The sequence below is a fragment of the Corvus hawaiiensis genome, chromosome 1 (assembly GCF_020740725.1).
Source record: "Corvus hawaiiensis isolate bCorHaw1 chromosome 1, bCorHaw1.pri.cur, whole genome shotgun sequence".
Classification (NCBI taxonomy): domain Eukaryota; kingdom Metazoa; phylum Chordata; class Aves; order Passeriformes; family Corvidae; genus Corvus; species Corvus hawaiiensis.
In genome coordinates this window covers 22783576-22800044 of record NC_063213.1, presented here as the reverse complement: position 1 = coordinate 22800044, position 16469 = coordinate 22783576, and the positions used below count along the sequence as shown (strand labels likewise).

Below are 16469 nucleotides of genomic sequence, written 5' to 3'. Positions count from 1 at the left end.
CCTGGTTGTTTGCAATGCAAATTTTAAGCTTTGTCTCATGTAGTGACATATCCATGGTAACCAAATGAAGGTAAGTTTGCATTACTTCCTTAGTAAAGTGCAATCCTTTTCCTGGTATATGTGCCAAAAAGGCATACAGACGTAAAGGGACAGCAATAGATTTCATGGAAAGGGAAGTAACCAAAGCATCTTCTGGTTTTTTTTTTTTCAATTATTTTGCCCCTGTGTCAGTTATCACTGCACTCACTCCTTCACCCTCTCCTTCCTCTTGTCTTTTTCTATAATTCCCATTGTTAAAAGCAAGACTAGTTCTGATTTCTGCTTTGCCTTTGCCTAGAGGCTAAGCAAACAATTATCAAGTCAAACTGCCAAGTCAAACACCACTTCTTGGCAAAAGCCTTTCTTTGACCTTCTTGGTAGCTTCAAAAAAACATAAACAATGGTGGTGGAAAGCCAAGCCAAGAATGTCAGTGCTTGTATTCCAGTTTTTCAGACTTTGGGTCTCTGGTAGAGCAGAGGCAGAGGTGCATCAGCCTCCTACTATTCCACCATATTAATAAACGGATCAAGCCATACAGGTTAGAGTTATAATTTTCTTTGTAATGGTAAAATATTTTAGAAAGACTTTTTTTTTTTTTGATCTGTAAGAAACTATGTAGAAAATAATACTTTTTTCTCTTCATTTCTGGTTTTAATTCCCCTTAAAAGAGCTTAATTCCAGATTTAAAGAGTTTTATTTTTTTCATAACTTCATAGACTCTCTTTTGACTGGACAAATACATTTTTTAGCAAAGGGAACAGACTCAAACTGAATGTACTGCAAAATTATTGCTGTTGATACTGTGAAAACAGTACTGAAAAATGTTGGTTTGGTTTTTTGCTTTTGACAACCTCTGCACTGAATTTATGCACTTTGCTGTATGTATCTGTGTTCCAGTTTGGCCAAATTTAGAAATATATCTATCCTCTGAGAGAAGGCACAACCACCCCTCCCCCCACCAGGTTCGGGAAAAAATAAATTTTCCTCGAAGGAAAGTGAAGGAGATAAAACTATTTATTTAACAAACACATGGGAAAGGAAAATAATGCTAAGTAATAAAATCTTTTGCTGTGGAGGAAAAACCTGGGAAAGCGTTAGAGTCCTCCCTTTGGTCTCCTCGGAGCTGGGGCTTGGCCCAGGGCCAGGCCCTCTGTGCCCGGTGGAAAGTCCTCCTGATGTGCTCTGAGGTTGAAAGCAGACCAGTAGAAAAGGGAGAAAATCTGAAATTCCAGGGAAGGAAAAACAAAGTTCAACTCACAGTCTCTCTCCAGAGAACAAGAAACCAAAACAACTGGCCAAAAGCTGACTGGAAAGCAGCAAGCTGGGTGCTTCCTCGCTCCCCCTGCCACAGCTGGGAAAAAAACCTGCTATCTGTGTGTGACCTTGAACAAGCTGCAAACTGCTTTGAAAAAGTTTTGCTCAGTTTTTCCTTCCTCCTCTCAGGCTCAGTTCAGAGGCATAGAAAGGCACAAGGTTAATTTCTGGGCATGGGCAGCGATATGGGACACACATCATAAAGTCACCCCAAGACAATCTGGAAGGCTGAAAATGCAACTCTTTCCCTCTTCAACACAGCCTCATGCTATTTGAGGAAGAACAAGGAAGAACTTCTTTACTATGCAGGTGATCAAGCACTGGAACAGATTGCCCAGAGAGGGTATGGAATCTCCCTCACTGGAGATAGTCAAGAACCATCTTGCACCTGGCTGTCGCTGTTGTCCACAGGGATGGCGCAAAGAACGACACGGAATTCAGGTCCAGGATAGAATGGAATTATTTAATTAATTATCAGCTCGTTTATATAACTTGGTTTGCAATAGAGAAATGACATTATTGGGTGCTTGGCCATACACCTCCCAGAGTGATTGGCTGAATGCTACGATGCCTATTTCAAAATATTTTCTTCAGTAAACCAAAACAAGACCATGCAGGTGCAAGATAGTTTACAAAACCATCTTTCACTGTTTCTCAGCTAAAGCATGAGAAAGGAAAACTTCACAAATGCTTCAGCAGCTGGAAAATTCCTCTGCTCCTGCTTTTTAGCATCCACAATTCCCCCTTTTTGTTTTAAAGACCAAAAAGGTAGCGTTTGTAATCCTCTGCGGAATCCCTTGCAGCAAGTAGAACAAACACAGCATAAAGGATCCGTTTTGTTACCAAACAAAATCCAAATCAGATACTAATTTGGAGTAGGCAGAGAGATTCTCCAGCAATGCCATGGGAGATACATCTAGTGAATCCAGCTATATGTCCAGTCATTAATTCTGAATAGCCTTAAGGGCTCTACATCAGTTACTAATTCTGAATAGCCTTAAGGGCTCTAAAATTCTGCATAACATTCTGACTCCATAACATAAGAAACTTGAAATTCAGTCTCTGCTTGTAGAAGGACCAGGCTGATGGTCGACATCTTGGTCATCATCAGAGGGATCATTCGATGAATGATCTGCATTCTGGTCATCATTTGAAGGTTGCCTTGGAGGTTGCCTGTTCTGCTTCTGCTGCTGCAGGTCAGGGTGAACGCATCTTGCAGGTAGCCACTGTACCCCAGTATCTGTGGAAACACAAGCATACCCACAACCCCAAGCAATGAGCTCATGCGGGCCTTCCCACTTCTTAGTGAGCAGGTCCCGTACCCAGACTTTCGCTTGAGGCAGGTGCGTCTTGCCTGCAGACTGCAATGAGAGAAAATTATTCAAAATAACAGGTTTGTTTGAATTTGGTGGCACTGTAAGATGATTAATTGTATATAAATCCTTTTCTAGTCGGCTCTGTGGGGTTTCTCCATGCATTCCTCCCTTTTTGTTTCTCCAGAACACTCTTCAAAGTACCGTGAGCGCATTCCACAGTGGCTTGGCCAGTAGGAGAATGTGGAATACCCAAAGTATGATCTACACCCCATAGGTGCAGAAACTGCCGCGTCTTCTGAGAGACACAGGCAGGACCATTATCTGTTTTCACAGAAGAAGGTACGTCCAAAATCACGAAAGCGAGTTTCCAATGGGTGATGACATCGCGGCCTTTCTCTCCAGTATGAGCAGATGCCCACATAGCTGAGGAGAACGTGTCAATAGACACATGCACATACTTAAATCTGCCAAATTCAGGAATGTGTGTTACATCTGTCTGCCAAAGCTGTAAGGCCTGTATGCCTCTAGGGTTTACCCCTGATGGCAAAGGTGCAGCGAATCCATGACAGTCAGCACAAGCACTGACAATGTCTCGAGCCTCAGTTGGCATCAAATGAAACTGCTTCTGCAGGGTGTGCACGCTTTGATGAAAGAAATTGTGCGATGCTTTAGCTTGTGCAATTTTGTCAGGCTGAGGCGCTACCCAGGCAGGGTTAGCCAGCCTGTCAGCCCTAGAGTTGCCTTCTGTTACGAAACCTGGCAAATTAGTGTGGCTTCGAATATGCAAAATGTAATATGGATGCACTCGAGCTTGAATTGCACTCCATAAGGCCTTCAATAGTGAAAACAGAGCCGCATTATTCACTTCCTTCAAAAGCGAACAATCTAAGTGCTGAGTTATGTCGGCTATGTAGGCAGAATCAGTGACCAAATTCAAAGGAACCTGAGAAAACTGCTGAAAAGCCATGGTAGCAGCTCTCAGTTCAACCAGCTGGGCTGAGCCTGACTTGTAGCCTTCCAGCACCTGCCAGTCAGATTCCTCTTTCCAGGTAACAATGGCTTTACCAGCTTTCCCGGACCCATCAGTGAAGACGGTGGGCCCTTGCACTGGCACCCGACTATTTTTTGGTCGTAAGGTGAAGCTGGTCAATTTTGCCATTTGCAGTAATTTATGGCTGGGCAGATGATAAGCAATCTGTCCCGAAAAGTTTTGCAGTGCACTTTGCAAAGGAGCGCTCTTAGTAAGGCTCCACTCAAAGTGTTCCTGCCATATCGGAAGAACAATTGTTGCACAATCTGCTGCCATTAATTGCAAACACCAATGACGGCATTGATTGACAAGCAATCAATTCAAACAATGTGGGTGTGTTCCAGTTTGGGCAAATTTAGAAATATATCCTCTGAGAGAAGGCACAACCACCCCTCCCCCACCAGGTTCGGGGAAAAAAAATAAATTTTCCTTGAAGGAAAGTGAAGAAGATAAAACTATTTATTTAACAAACACATAGGAAGGAAAATAATGTTAGATGGTAGAATCTTTCACTGTAGAGGAAAAAAACCTGGGAAAGTGTTCGAGTCCTCCCTTTGGTCTCCTTGGAGCTGGGGCTTGGGCCAGGGCCAGGCCCTCTGTGCCCGGTGGAAAGTCCTCCCGATGTGCTCTGATGTTACAGCAATCAAGCAGTCCAGTAGAAAAGGGGAAAAATCCGGAATTCCAGAGAAGGAAATCCAAAGTCCAACTCTCAGTCTCTCTCCGGAGAACAAGAAACTGAAAAAAACTGGCCAAAAACTGACTGGAAAGCAGCAAGCCGGGTGCTTCCTCCCTCCCCTGCCCCAGCTGGGGAAAAAAAAACCTGCTATCTTTTTGTAACCTTGAACGAGCTGCAAACTGCTTTGAGAAAGTTTTGCTCAGTTTTTTTTTCCTTCCCCCTTTCAGGCTCAGTTTAGAGGCATAGAAAGGCACAAAAATTAATTTCTGGGCATAGGCAGCGATATGGGATACACATCATAAGGTCACCCCAAGACAGGGTGCTGTCTTTTTTGGCTGATGTGGCCATTCTATCCATTCTAGGATATGGAAAGGGTCAGGCCACTGTTTATTCCATTGGCCAATGATACCTGTAGGATGAAGATCTGGAGTGGTAATGAAAACAGTGATATCAATGGAGGGATCCACTCAATGAACCTGACGAGCAGAAACAGCCTGCTGCACCTCCTCCAGCGCTCATTGCGCTTCAGGAGTCAATTTTCGAGGTGAATCCAACTCGGGGTCCCCCTTTAAAATATTAAAAAGTGGGGCAAGCTGTGCCGTGGTTAGCCCTAAATAAGGACATAACCAATTAATGATACCCAGCAATTTCTGAGCATCATTCAAGGTCTTAATAGAATCCGAGAATTGCACCTCTTGGTGTTGTATGGTCTGATCCAGAATTTTGACTCCTAAGTATTTCCAAGGAGGTTGCTGTTGAACTTTCTCCGGAGCCACCTGCAATCCATAAGAATGCAGAGCAGCGAGCAGCCGAGGCTGAATCCTCAGCAGGTCATCCTGGGTGGATGCTGCCACCAGGATATCATGGTAGCAGTATGCCTCAGGAAACTGCTCACGGACTCCAGACAAAGCTTGAGCGACATACCATTGGCAGATAGTCGGGCTGTTCTTCATACCCTGAGGTAGAACCTTCCATTGATACCTCCGCGCAGGTTCCGCATTGTTAACTGCAGGCACAGTAAAAGCAAATTTTGGTTTGTCATCAGGATGTAAAAGAATAGTGAAAAAAAATCCTTCAAATCAATGATCAGGATTTCCCACCCTGTTGGGATCATGGTGGGTGAGGGCATACCAGGTTGCTATTCCTCCATACTTTCCATCACTGCACTGACTTGTCGGAGATCCTGTAACAATCTCCATTTCCCTGATTTTTTCTTGATTACAAAAACAGGAGTGTTCCAGGGACTAGTAGAAGGTTCAAGATGTCCCTGTTGTAATTGTTCCTGGACTAACTGATGAAGGGCAACTAACTTCTCTTCAGGGAGGGGCCACTGATGAATCCAGATAGACTTGTGTACTAGCCACTGCAAAGGCAGCGTAGGATATACTGCGCCCTTCGACACGGTGGCCCCAATTAAAAATTTGTCCCAATCCGCACCCCCCAAGCTGCCAACACATCCCACCCCCAGAGGTTAAGCGGAGCTGCAGTGACATAGGGCCGAACTGTAGCTGTTTGCCCCTCTGCATTTTTCACCAGCACACGTTGCTCACTTAAGTAGCTCTTTGCCGTTCTTCCCAACCCTGTGATGGCTGACCCCGCAGGGGCCAGAGGCCACCTGGGAGGCCACGCAGAGAAGGAGACAACTGTCATGTCAGCGCCTGTGTTGATCAAACCTTGGAGTCGGATCTTGGGCGGTTGGGCATTTGGCAGGATTAGGTTACACATCACCTGCGGCTTTTGGCTGGAGATATCAGCAGTCCAGAAGACCTGCAGAAGCCCCCTAGATCCAAAGCCACCATCTCCGTGACTGCGTTGTTCTGCCCTAGGAACACATGACTTAGAAGGCACAAGTTGAACAATTCTAGTCTTTTCAGGAATGGTAATGTGGGGGTGGGTGTGGAAACCATAGCACAAATCTGGCCTGTAAAATCAGCATCAATAACTCCTGGGTGTACAAAGATCCCTTGAAGGGTGACGCTAGACCTACCCACAAGCAATGCGCTGAAGCCCTGACCTAAGGGTCCATAAGCATCCAAGGGAACCTTATAAACACGACAGGATTCTAAGATGACTGTTGCTTGGTGTGCACATATACCCCGACTGATCCCCGGGTGCTGGCTGCAAGCTGGCTGAGTAGGCCTGTGTCAGAGGAGCCTGGGGAAACATTTGTAGCTGGGCGCAATTCTCCTGTGTGCCCCTCAGCCAATTTTTTCCCAGATGTATCAGGGATCGACCATTGACATGGTAGGTAGATTGACAGTAGTCTGAAGAATGACCTGGCCTACCACATCTTTGGCATTGAGCAACTCCCCTGTTTTCCTTATTTTTCTTCTTTCACTTAATCTGTTTCTGTTTTTCCTCAGCCTTAGGTTGCCTTTTTGATCCACCAGAATTTAATTGAAGAGGTCTTAGAACTGCTGCTAAAGCAGATTTATGCTCTCCAGATCCCACCTTAGCACAGGCGTCAACCATTTGTGTTATTGTGGGTCCTCCAGGCAGCGCATCTATGATCCTTCTGCACTCATCATTAACATTAACTCTTGCTAGCTGTCTGCACAACAGCTGTCTCACGGTCTCATCTTCAACCTGCTTTTCCAAGGCTGCAGCAATCTTTCCCACAAAAGATAAGAAGTTCTCTTTCTGCCCCTGAGATATTTTTACATATCGTGTCTTAGGAGCAGCTGTATCTAAGCTCTTTATGAGAGCTGCCATGCCAACCTTCTGAATCTGTTCCAGGATTTGAGGATGCCATATAGCCTGAATATCAGGGTCCCAATAGTTATTAAGTCCCATAAAAGCATCCACAGGAACTAGATGCCTGGGATCAGTTTGAGGCAATTCCATATTCCCAGCCACAGCCTTCTCAGCCATCCTTCTCCAATTGGCTTCAAAAACTGAATATTGTACAGGTTGAAATAATGTCTGACCTAAATGCTTAATATCATATGGAGAGAGCACATCAGTATTCAGCACTCTAATACTCTGCATGACCTCAGGAAACTTAATCCATACTGAGCAATCTTATTTTGCAAGTCCTGAATCACTTTCCAAATGAAACACTCATATTTGTCAGTCTGACCAGAGTTAGACAAAGCTTTCTGCACAGGAAAAGCCTGGACATTTCCATCTGTATCATCACTACTTTGCTGCATTGTAACATCGCTTTGATCTGCCTGCCCTCTACCTGGGACAAGGTAGCAGGTCACTCAGATGCCATTTGCCCACCAGGCATCCCAATTCTTTCTAGCAACTCCCAGTCCCCACTCAGCAATGCACACCTTTTAACCTCTTCCCAGAACCGTTTTGGATCTCTGGGATGGACGGTTACTTTACAGTCTGGGAGGGTCCAAGGACAATTGTGAACTCGGCGCGTTGAACACTGCTTGCACCTGAGCGCTGCCCCGGAGTCCTGCCGCAGAGCAGGCGTTTCCATGGCCATGCTACTTACATCATCATCCAGCAGTGTGCTGGATGATCTCCTAGGAGGCTGGCGTACCGACTCTGAGCCAGTGGGCGGAGTACTGACGTCAGCGTCTAGGGCTGCAGAGGGTGGAGCAGCGGAGACTGGAATGGCGGCTAAGGCAGCGGAGGGTGGAGCAGTGGAGGCTGGAACAACAGCTAAGGCAGCAGAGGGTGGGGCCGCAGGGGCTGGAACAGTGGCAGCCAGGGCCTCGGGAGTGGAGCAACACAGGCTGGAACAGAGACAGACAGAGCCTCCGGGGGTGGGGCTGCAGGAGCTGAAGAGGTGGCCAGGGCAGCGGTGGGTGAAACTGCAGGGGCTGAGGTGGTGGTGGTTGCTGCGGCCGCTGAGGCTGGAGCGGCAGCAGCCGCACCCGGCACCTGAAACATGGCGGGTTGAATCAGCGCCAATTTTCGGGTGGGCGTGGAGTTTTGCGTGGGCACCAAAGCCGCCAGCCCCACACCTGGCTCCACAAACGAGCCCAGCACCAGCGGCTTGACTGGTCCCAGCTCCAGCGGTGCACCAGCTGGCCCCACGGTCAACCACACAGCCAAAATGGCCAGCGCCACCCGTAGCTCCGCAGACCCTGTCGCCATTTCCGGCGGGGACCCAGCCGCTACAAGTTGTTGTGACACTTCCTGCTGCACATCGAGCCATTGCAGTATCTCATGCTAAACTGCCAAGATCTGTTCCCTGAGAGAGTCTGTTAACAGGAAGCATGGCCGCTGCTGCTTCCTCCCTTGAGCCAAAAAATTGCCAACTGTTGGGACACGTGTGTGGTACCTAAGTGCCACAGGGGCCAGAGCGGAACAATAGGGCACCGAACACGCTGGCGCGGGCGACCAGGGGGGCTGCACTGAACCTGGGTACAGGGCTGACGGCGTGGGAACCGCCTGTGGTGGCAGCATCGCTGCAGGCATCACTGCGACAGCAGCAGCCACCATGATTCTCCCCGCCCCTCCTGCAGATAGCAGCGCAAGAGCCGTGGGAAAAGCAGATCCCACTGTGGTAACCGAAGTAGGCGCTAAAGATGGGGCGTGCCCCGATCATCCTGCCAATGAGGGATGGATATCTTTCTGGGGGCAGGGGTACGAACCCTTCGTCTTCCCCCGGGAGGGTATCAGGAGCTGGACGACCGAACTTCCCGAGCTACTTGGGGTCCCGCCACCCTCAGAGAACTCATCATCCCCATCTGAGCTAGGGAAGCCTCCAGACTCAGATTCATTTGATCCTGGGTTGACTTTTCTGTCTCTGCTTTTTGTCCATTTTTTCATTGCTTCGTGTAAAGTCCCCCAGGTACATATCAAATTGACTACCTCCGCGTCGCCAGCTGAAAGTGCCTGGATTAGGGCATCCCCCAGTCCCCTCCAGGTGTCTGGGTTCAAAACGTTATCAAAGTCTGCAAAATATCCATATCTGATGGACCAAGTAGATAAAACAGTGAGCTCCCCATTGCTTATATTAACTCCTGCGATCTGTATCACAGACTTGAAGGCGGAAAATACCTTGCTTTCTTTGGAGGATTTATGCTCCATGTCTCAGTCTATAGTTCCACGTGGTCCCAGAGCAGGGGGCCGGTCACGGTCTGGCACATACCTTCTTAGAGGCTGCGGTTGCAGTACATGTCGGCCGGACACCAGATGTCGCTGTCGTCCACAGGGATGGTGTGAAGAACAACACGAATTCAGGTCCAGGATAGAATGGAATTATTTAATTAATTATCGGCTCGTTTATATAACTTGGTTTGCAATAGAGAAATGACATTATTGGGTGCTTGACCATACACTTCCCAGAGTGATTGGCTGAATGCTACGACACCTATTTCAAAATATTTTCTTCAGTAAACCAAAACAAGACCATGCAGGTGCAAGATAGTTAGTTTACAAAACCATCTATCACTGTTTCTCAGCTAAAGCATGAGAAAGGAAAACTTCACAAATGCTTCAGCAGCTGGAAAATTCCTCTGCTCCTGCTTTTTAGCATCCACACCTGGCTAGATGCATATTTCTGCTTGTATACTAGAGCGGAGATTGGTAGACAGATACTGTGCTCTTTTTCCTTGGTGGAACTGCCATAAGAAGTGTAGCTAAATCAGAATGCAGAACACAACTCTGTCACTTAAGTGACCCCACAGTAGTAGTATGAAGGTTATCTGCTGTTTTCCTCCCATTTTATATTTTAAGTGTTACCTAAAAGCAGCAATTGATTCATAAATGATACAGAGTATGAACTCTATAGTTCACAGAGTTGATAATAGAAGAATTTTCATCCTATCTATGGGATCTGAAAAAAGAGTATATTTTTCCTATTCATTCCATGTTGCAAGAGCATACTTAGTATTCTGTTGTCATGCCAAAGCAGCCCAGTTACCAAAAATATACTCAAATACTTTTATGTATGGATATGGAAGGTTTAGAGAATTTAAAGGCCTTCCTAATTTGATTAGCAGATTTGCTGTTACCTCCTAATTCCTATCTATTTAGTTGAAAATTTAGTTGCATATTTCTCAATAATAAAGTTAACTGTGTGCTGTCTACTTGAGTATTTGAGAACCTGGATATAGAGATGTTTGCATTCATAAACATCTAAAGAAAATGGATAAGTATAAGCCAAGTGTTATAAAGTAATCACTTGACAAATGTAAAACGAAAAACAGTATTAACAGTGATATCCAGTAGGTATCACGCAGTGTAAAGAGTATCATGGGGAGCTGATGAAGTTCAAGATCCTGTTTCAGTGAAACAGACACACTTTACTGTAGTCGGTGGCAAAAATTCTGTTCTGTTAAACACCAGCAACCAAAGTGAGACAAATCTGTCCGGGAAACTGTCACAAAATGTTTGTAAGTTTTTAAAGTTTTAGAAATTTTCATTTTTCACGTTCTCTAATAAAGAGTTCCTATAAATTTATGAGTGATGCAGAGTCCTTGACTTCTACCTTGAAACCCCCTTAGAGAGGAGGGGGAAAGAGTGCAGTGGGAAAAAAGATTTCCAAAATGTTCTCAGTGTGTTATCAAATGAATGAAACACACAGAACGGGGAAACTAGCCAGCAATTCATTCATTTGACAGGTTTGCAAAGCTAAATTTGCTTCCGGAGAGCAGCTAGAAATTAAAACACACAGATGATGATTGGTGCTGGCACCCAAATTGTGATCAAGAGGACAAAGATGTATCCTATCAGATTAATAGTTATATGTTAATTAACTTGAAATCAAAAGAATGTCTTCAGCTGTCTATGTACAGGAAATTAATGGTGATAGCACTAGTTAAACGTAATGGAAGTTAAGCCCTGTACTTCTCATATTCGGGGCCAAACTCTTTATTGTCCTTCATGTTATGTCACTTACAGTTAAGTCCCATTGTAGCATCTTACCTTCATTGTGCCCTGTTGCAAATGGCTGTGCAAGTTGTTGGGCAATTGAGAATCAGGCCACTGGATTACTCAGCTGGGAAACTTCCTCTAAATATTGACTTCTTGCCGGAAGAAGGTGTGTCACTGCATCTTCTCCTCTGTGAGTCATCCTAACATGAAAAAATGTTCTTTTGCCTCACTCTTCTCCTTTACTCCCCCAAATCACTACTGTCCTTTCTTTGACCTCCTGTTGCTTGGGTGTTTCTTCTAACAACTTCTCTGAGAGATGGGAGAATCCATTTTTTGCAGTTTTTTCTGTAACCAAATGCAGCCACAGATATTTTCTCATCATTGTTGTGTAACTGCAATATGCTATCTGGAAGGATGTTGAGAGGCCACAGCAAATGAACAAGACTCTGGACTCCTTCCATCAAAGGACATGAAAAAGTCAGCTTATGCTATACATCCTATTCTCTGCACAAAGGAGGTTGCTAGCCCATTCTTTCAACTTTTACTCATAGCTTTTTATTAGTCTTAAGGTGTCCTAAAAGCAAATAATTAAAAAAAACCAACAGGAGATGTACCAACTAACAAATGACTAACTACAATTAAGGATCTAAGTGATTTCAAAGAAGGTTGAGTTTCTTGGTCCTGACAATATTCACAGAAGGGACAGCATTTGACACCATCTCCCACAGCATTCTCCTGGAGAAACTGTCTGCTCATGGCTTGGACAGGTGTACTCTTCATTGGGTGAAAAATTGGGTGGATGGCCGGGCCCAGAGAGTAGTAGTGAATGGAATTAAATCCAGTCAGTGACTGGTCACCAGTGGAGTTCTCCAGAGCTCAGTATTAGGGCCAGTCTTGTTTAATATCTTTATTACTGATAAGGATGAGGGTATTGAGAGCACTCTCAGTAAGTTCACAGACAACACATTAGATGGGAATCTTGATCTGCATGAGTATAGGAAGTCTATACAGAAGGATCTTGACAGACTAAATTGATGGGCTGAGGACAACTGCATGAGGTTCAGTAAGGCAAAATGCCGGGTCCTGCACTTGGGTCACAACAGCCCCATGCAGCACTACAGGCTGGGGGAAGAGGGGTTTGAGAGCTGTTCAGTGGAAAGGGACTTGAAGGTGCTGGTTGACAGCTGTCTGGATATGAGCCAGCAATGTGGCCAGGTGGCCAAGAAGGCCAGTGGCATCTTGGCCTGTATAAAGAAAAGTGTGGCCAGCTGGACTAGGAAAGTGATTGTTCTGCTGTACCTGGCATTGGTGATGCTGCACCTTGAGTACTGTGTTCACCTTTGGGCTCCTCAGTTCAAAGAGGACATTGAGGTGCTGGAGTGTAGAGGGATTCCTTGTCGAACAGGGGCATGAGATACCCCAGGACAGTCTGGGCAGTCTGGGCACCCCAGGCCTGCTAGGGAAGAGCCCCTGAAGGGGCCTCAGGCTGCAGACAGGCTTGAAAAGACACCTGGCAGCAGGCAGCCTTGAAAATCCTTGACAAAGTTACACACTGGTCGGCTCCCCCGCTGTTTAGAGGTTGTCCCATGGGAATAGGGTGTGAATCTTTGTAAAGTAGATATAAGTTGGTGTAAGGAAACAATAAAGCGGAGCATGATGCTCAAATCATATCGGTGTCCGTGTTGCGACTCTGGCCGGTTCCCCTGCACTCAGACCCCCCCCCCCCCCCCCCCCACCGCTAAACCTGGCGCCCGGAGCAGGGACCCGAGTGATTTTTGCACTTAAATGCAGGTTCGCTTAAATGTGGTAAGATTCTGAATCATCGCATCGGTGTTGGAGCCTGGGGAGCCGGACCAGGTGGTCTCAAAGCCGACTGAAGCCTGAGACCATAGCTTGCACGGCTGAGCGAGCACCCGCAGGTAAGAAGCTACGGAGTACAAGGCTGGAACTCGCCTCCAAGCCAGTATCCTTTCTAAGAGAGGCGAGACTATAAAAGACTGAGATCTTAATGCCCTCGTTACATGGGCCCAGGAACATGGATTTTTGAAATACACTTCACTTTTGTTTTCAACCAAAGCATGGTGGGAAGTTGGGAACAAACTATGGCTGTCCATGACTGAGGGTGGAAAAGAAGGTAAAGAAGCTAAAGCTCTCAGATTAATTTGGAGAGCCGTGACTAACACTCTCACAGAGATGAAAGCAGAGAGGACAGTGGCCACAGTGACCATGGAAGCTTTAGGGGTGGCGGCTCTGGGAAGGAAACAGATGGGGGTCTTACGGAACGGCGGCCGGAGACCAGGGCGGAGTCCAGGGTTGCACGATTCTTTGGGCTGACCGCGGGCAGACTGATTAAGGGAACAGCAGTGGGAGTTCCTGGACTCGGTGGGGAAGGAAGTTACCCCTCCGAAGTCTGAGGGAGAAATGGCTGCAAAGGCGGAACTGCAGGCTCCCGACCCTGGGGGCAGGGCACAGGCGAGCAGAGGAGAAATTAGTGGTCCTAGCTCCCGGCCGAAAGCAGAGGTGCACCACCCCCCTCTGCCGGACAGCAGATCATCGTCTGACAGCGAAGCAGCCTCTATGGTTTTGTCACCCACAGAAACAGAGCCGGCCAGGGCTGCCGGGAGTCAGCTCCAAGAGGAGGAGAACCACCGAGAGACGATGCATGAAGTAATGAACTTGCTGAATTGTCTACATGTCAGGACGTGCTGGTATCTAAGGCTTGTGAAACCACACCATCAGCACTGTGGCATCCCGTGGACCACCGGTCAAGATAGCCACCAGGACTCCTACGTTCCCATCAGGAGAACCGGGCACAGTGCCTACGGCCCCTCCCTTCCCGCGAGGGGAGGTGCAGCCATCGCCTCCATCAGCCCCGACGGGGAGGACTGATCCATTGCCAGATGTCCTGTGTCCTAATGATTGCATCAGCATCACACAATTGTTGTTAACCCCTTCGAAGTTCCTGTTCTGGGAGCTAACGTTAGAAAGCGGGTGGTATACATGCCCGCCTTGTGCGGACCGTGATCAAAGGCGGAACCAAGAAGGGGAGTTGCGTAAATTCTTGTGTATAGCACCAGACACAGAGGTAGAGTGGGGAATTGTTTTGACTGTCTTGAGACAAGGGCATTGGCGGACATCTTCGATCTGCTGTCCGCCCATTTAGATCGAGTGAAGGCAGTACAGAGTGTGGCAGTGTTAGGGTGAGAGAGTAGCACACAGGTTCGTGTCCCACGGCAGCATGTGGTGGCCCCCGAGAGCTGGAAAGTGACCAAGCAGCACTGGGCCTGCAAACATTCTGAGAGGTTTGCTTCTTGTAAGCAGCCTAACAGGGTCCCACGCAATGTTGACAGCAATCCAAAAGAGACAAAACATGTGGGTCACCCTAGCTGAACTAATGGGGCAAGACTCCATGTGTCTGAGCCTAGCCACACCAGGGGACCCATTTCGTACCTGTTTAATCGGGGTCCCATATTTTAACCCACAAGACTTCCGAGGGATGATAGACAACAGCTATAGGGAACAGCTAATAGGGAACGCCACAAACAATGGCAATTGTTCAGGGCTGATCTGACTCAAGCCTGCACAGCAGTATGCCTGCTGGCAAGGTGCATTCTTGAAAAACATCAATGTCGCCATGGGAACACCAGAAGAGTTAGATCTACTGGGTTCCACAAACCAAACTGGGAATGGTTACCTAACATTCGAACCGCCGACTACCAGTCAATTAAGTGTTAATAAGCACCTTTGGGCCACTGTTGACCCTCTTTCAGACCAGTTTCTGAGAAATTACAAGTCCGAAGCAATGTACCACCGAATCAACCTCACAGGTCAAGCCCCAAAACGCCTCCCCAGTGGTACGTTCTTAATATGCGGGGACCGCGTGTGGAATGGGGTTCTTGCCAGCCCACATGGGGGACCGTGCTACTTAGGGAAACTCACCCTGTTCCATCCAAGCCTGCATCAACTCTTAAATATCACCCACCGCACTAAAAACAGGGTGCGGCGTTCAATCCATGAGCTCAAATGTAAAAGAAATGAGGAGCCCGTCTTTTGGAGTCGTGGTATAATTTGGCTAGCATCTATGTTTGTACCTGGTGCTTCAGCAGCCAGGGCTCACGTGATTTTGCATAAACTTGCTTGCTGGGCAAGGGATGAGCTAAATGTAACTTTGCAGATGCTTGACGAGCTAAGCGCAGACGTTACTAGTGTTAGACATGCAGTATTACAAAATCCGGCAGCCATTGATTTTCTACTACTAGCCCACGGCCACGGCTGTGAAGATTTCCAGGGCATGTGCTGTATGAATCTTTCTGACCACTCTGTCTCAGTTCACAAGCACCTCTCTGACCTCCAGAGGGGTCTGCACAACCTTCGGGAGACAGATGACCCTATTGGAGATTGGCTTAAGGGTCTGGGTATCATCAGATGGCTGCGTACCTTGGTAGTAGAAGGCTGCCGATTGCTATTTGTAGTTATATTAGGCTTAATAGTATTTGGGTGTATTTTTTCTTGCCTTAAAGCAGGGCTGCAAAAGATCATTGACCAGGCCTGGGTTGCCCAAAAAGAAAATGGGGGATGTGTAGAGGGATTCCTTGTGGAACAGGGACATATGATACCCCAGGACAGTCTGGGCAGTCTGAGCACCCCAGGCCTGCTAGGGAAGAGCCCCTGAAGGGGCCTCAGGCTGCAGACAGGCTTGAAAGACACCTGGCAGCAGGCAGCCTTGAAAATCCTTGACAAAGTTACACACTGGTCGGCTCCCCCGCTGTTTAGAGGTTGTCCCATGGGAATAGGGCGTGAATCTTTGTAAAGTAGATATAAGTTGGTGTAAGGAAACAATAAAGCGGAGCATGATGCTCAAATCGTATCGGTGTCCGTGTCGTGACCCTGGCCAGTTTCCCTGCACTTGGAACCACCCCCACCGCTAAACTGGAGCATGTTCAAAGAAGGGCAATGTCTCAGTTTTGAGACATATTTAAGAGGGGACGCTCTGTAATGAGTAGTCTCCTCTAAAGGGCTTCAACAATCCCCCTCCACAAATCGAAAATGAATACTAACAGAGGAAAGTGAAAAACTCCCAAACCAACAGTTAATTAACAACAGAATGCCCACAAGGCAAGGAAGAAAAGTAAATAACTACTAAACACCAAATTAACCGAATGCACACCCCCCCAAACACACAGAGGAACAAAGACCCAAAAATGCCTGGAAAATGGGGCAAATGTTGGAGAAATGGTGCAAGATGGCCCCAGGTTTCACTCTGAGGAAAGTGGAACTTCCACAAGGGAGGTCCAGCAGTAGGTGAAAACC

General features: G+C 47.0%; 1 long non-coding RNA gene across 1 annotated transcript; it reads right to left on the bottom strand.

Moving 5' to 3' along the window:
• Positions 1 to 2260: 2260 nt before the first annotated feature.
• LOC125322623 lies at positions 2261 to 6447 on the bottom strand. The gene is made up of 3 exons (XR_007202121.1): positions 6105 to 6447; positions 5301 to 5382; positions 2261 to 2594 (listed from the first exon to the last, which is right to left on the bottom strand). It is a non-coding gene; the product is annotated as an uncharacterized LOC125322623 (long non-coding RNA).
• Positions 6448 to 16469: the final 10022 nt, after the last annotated feature.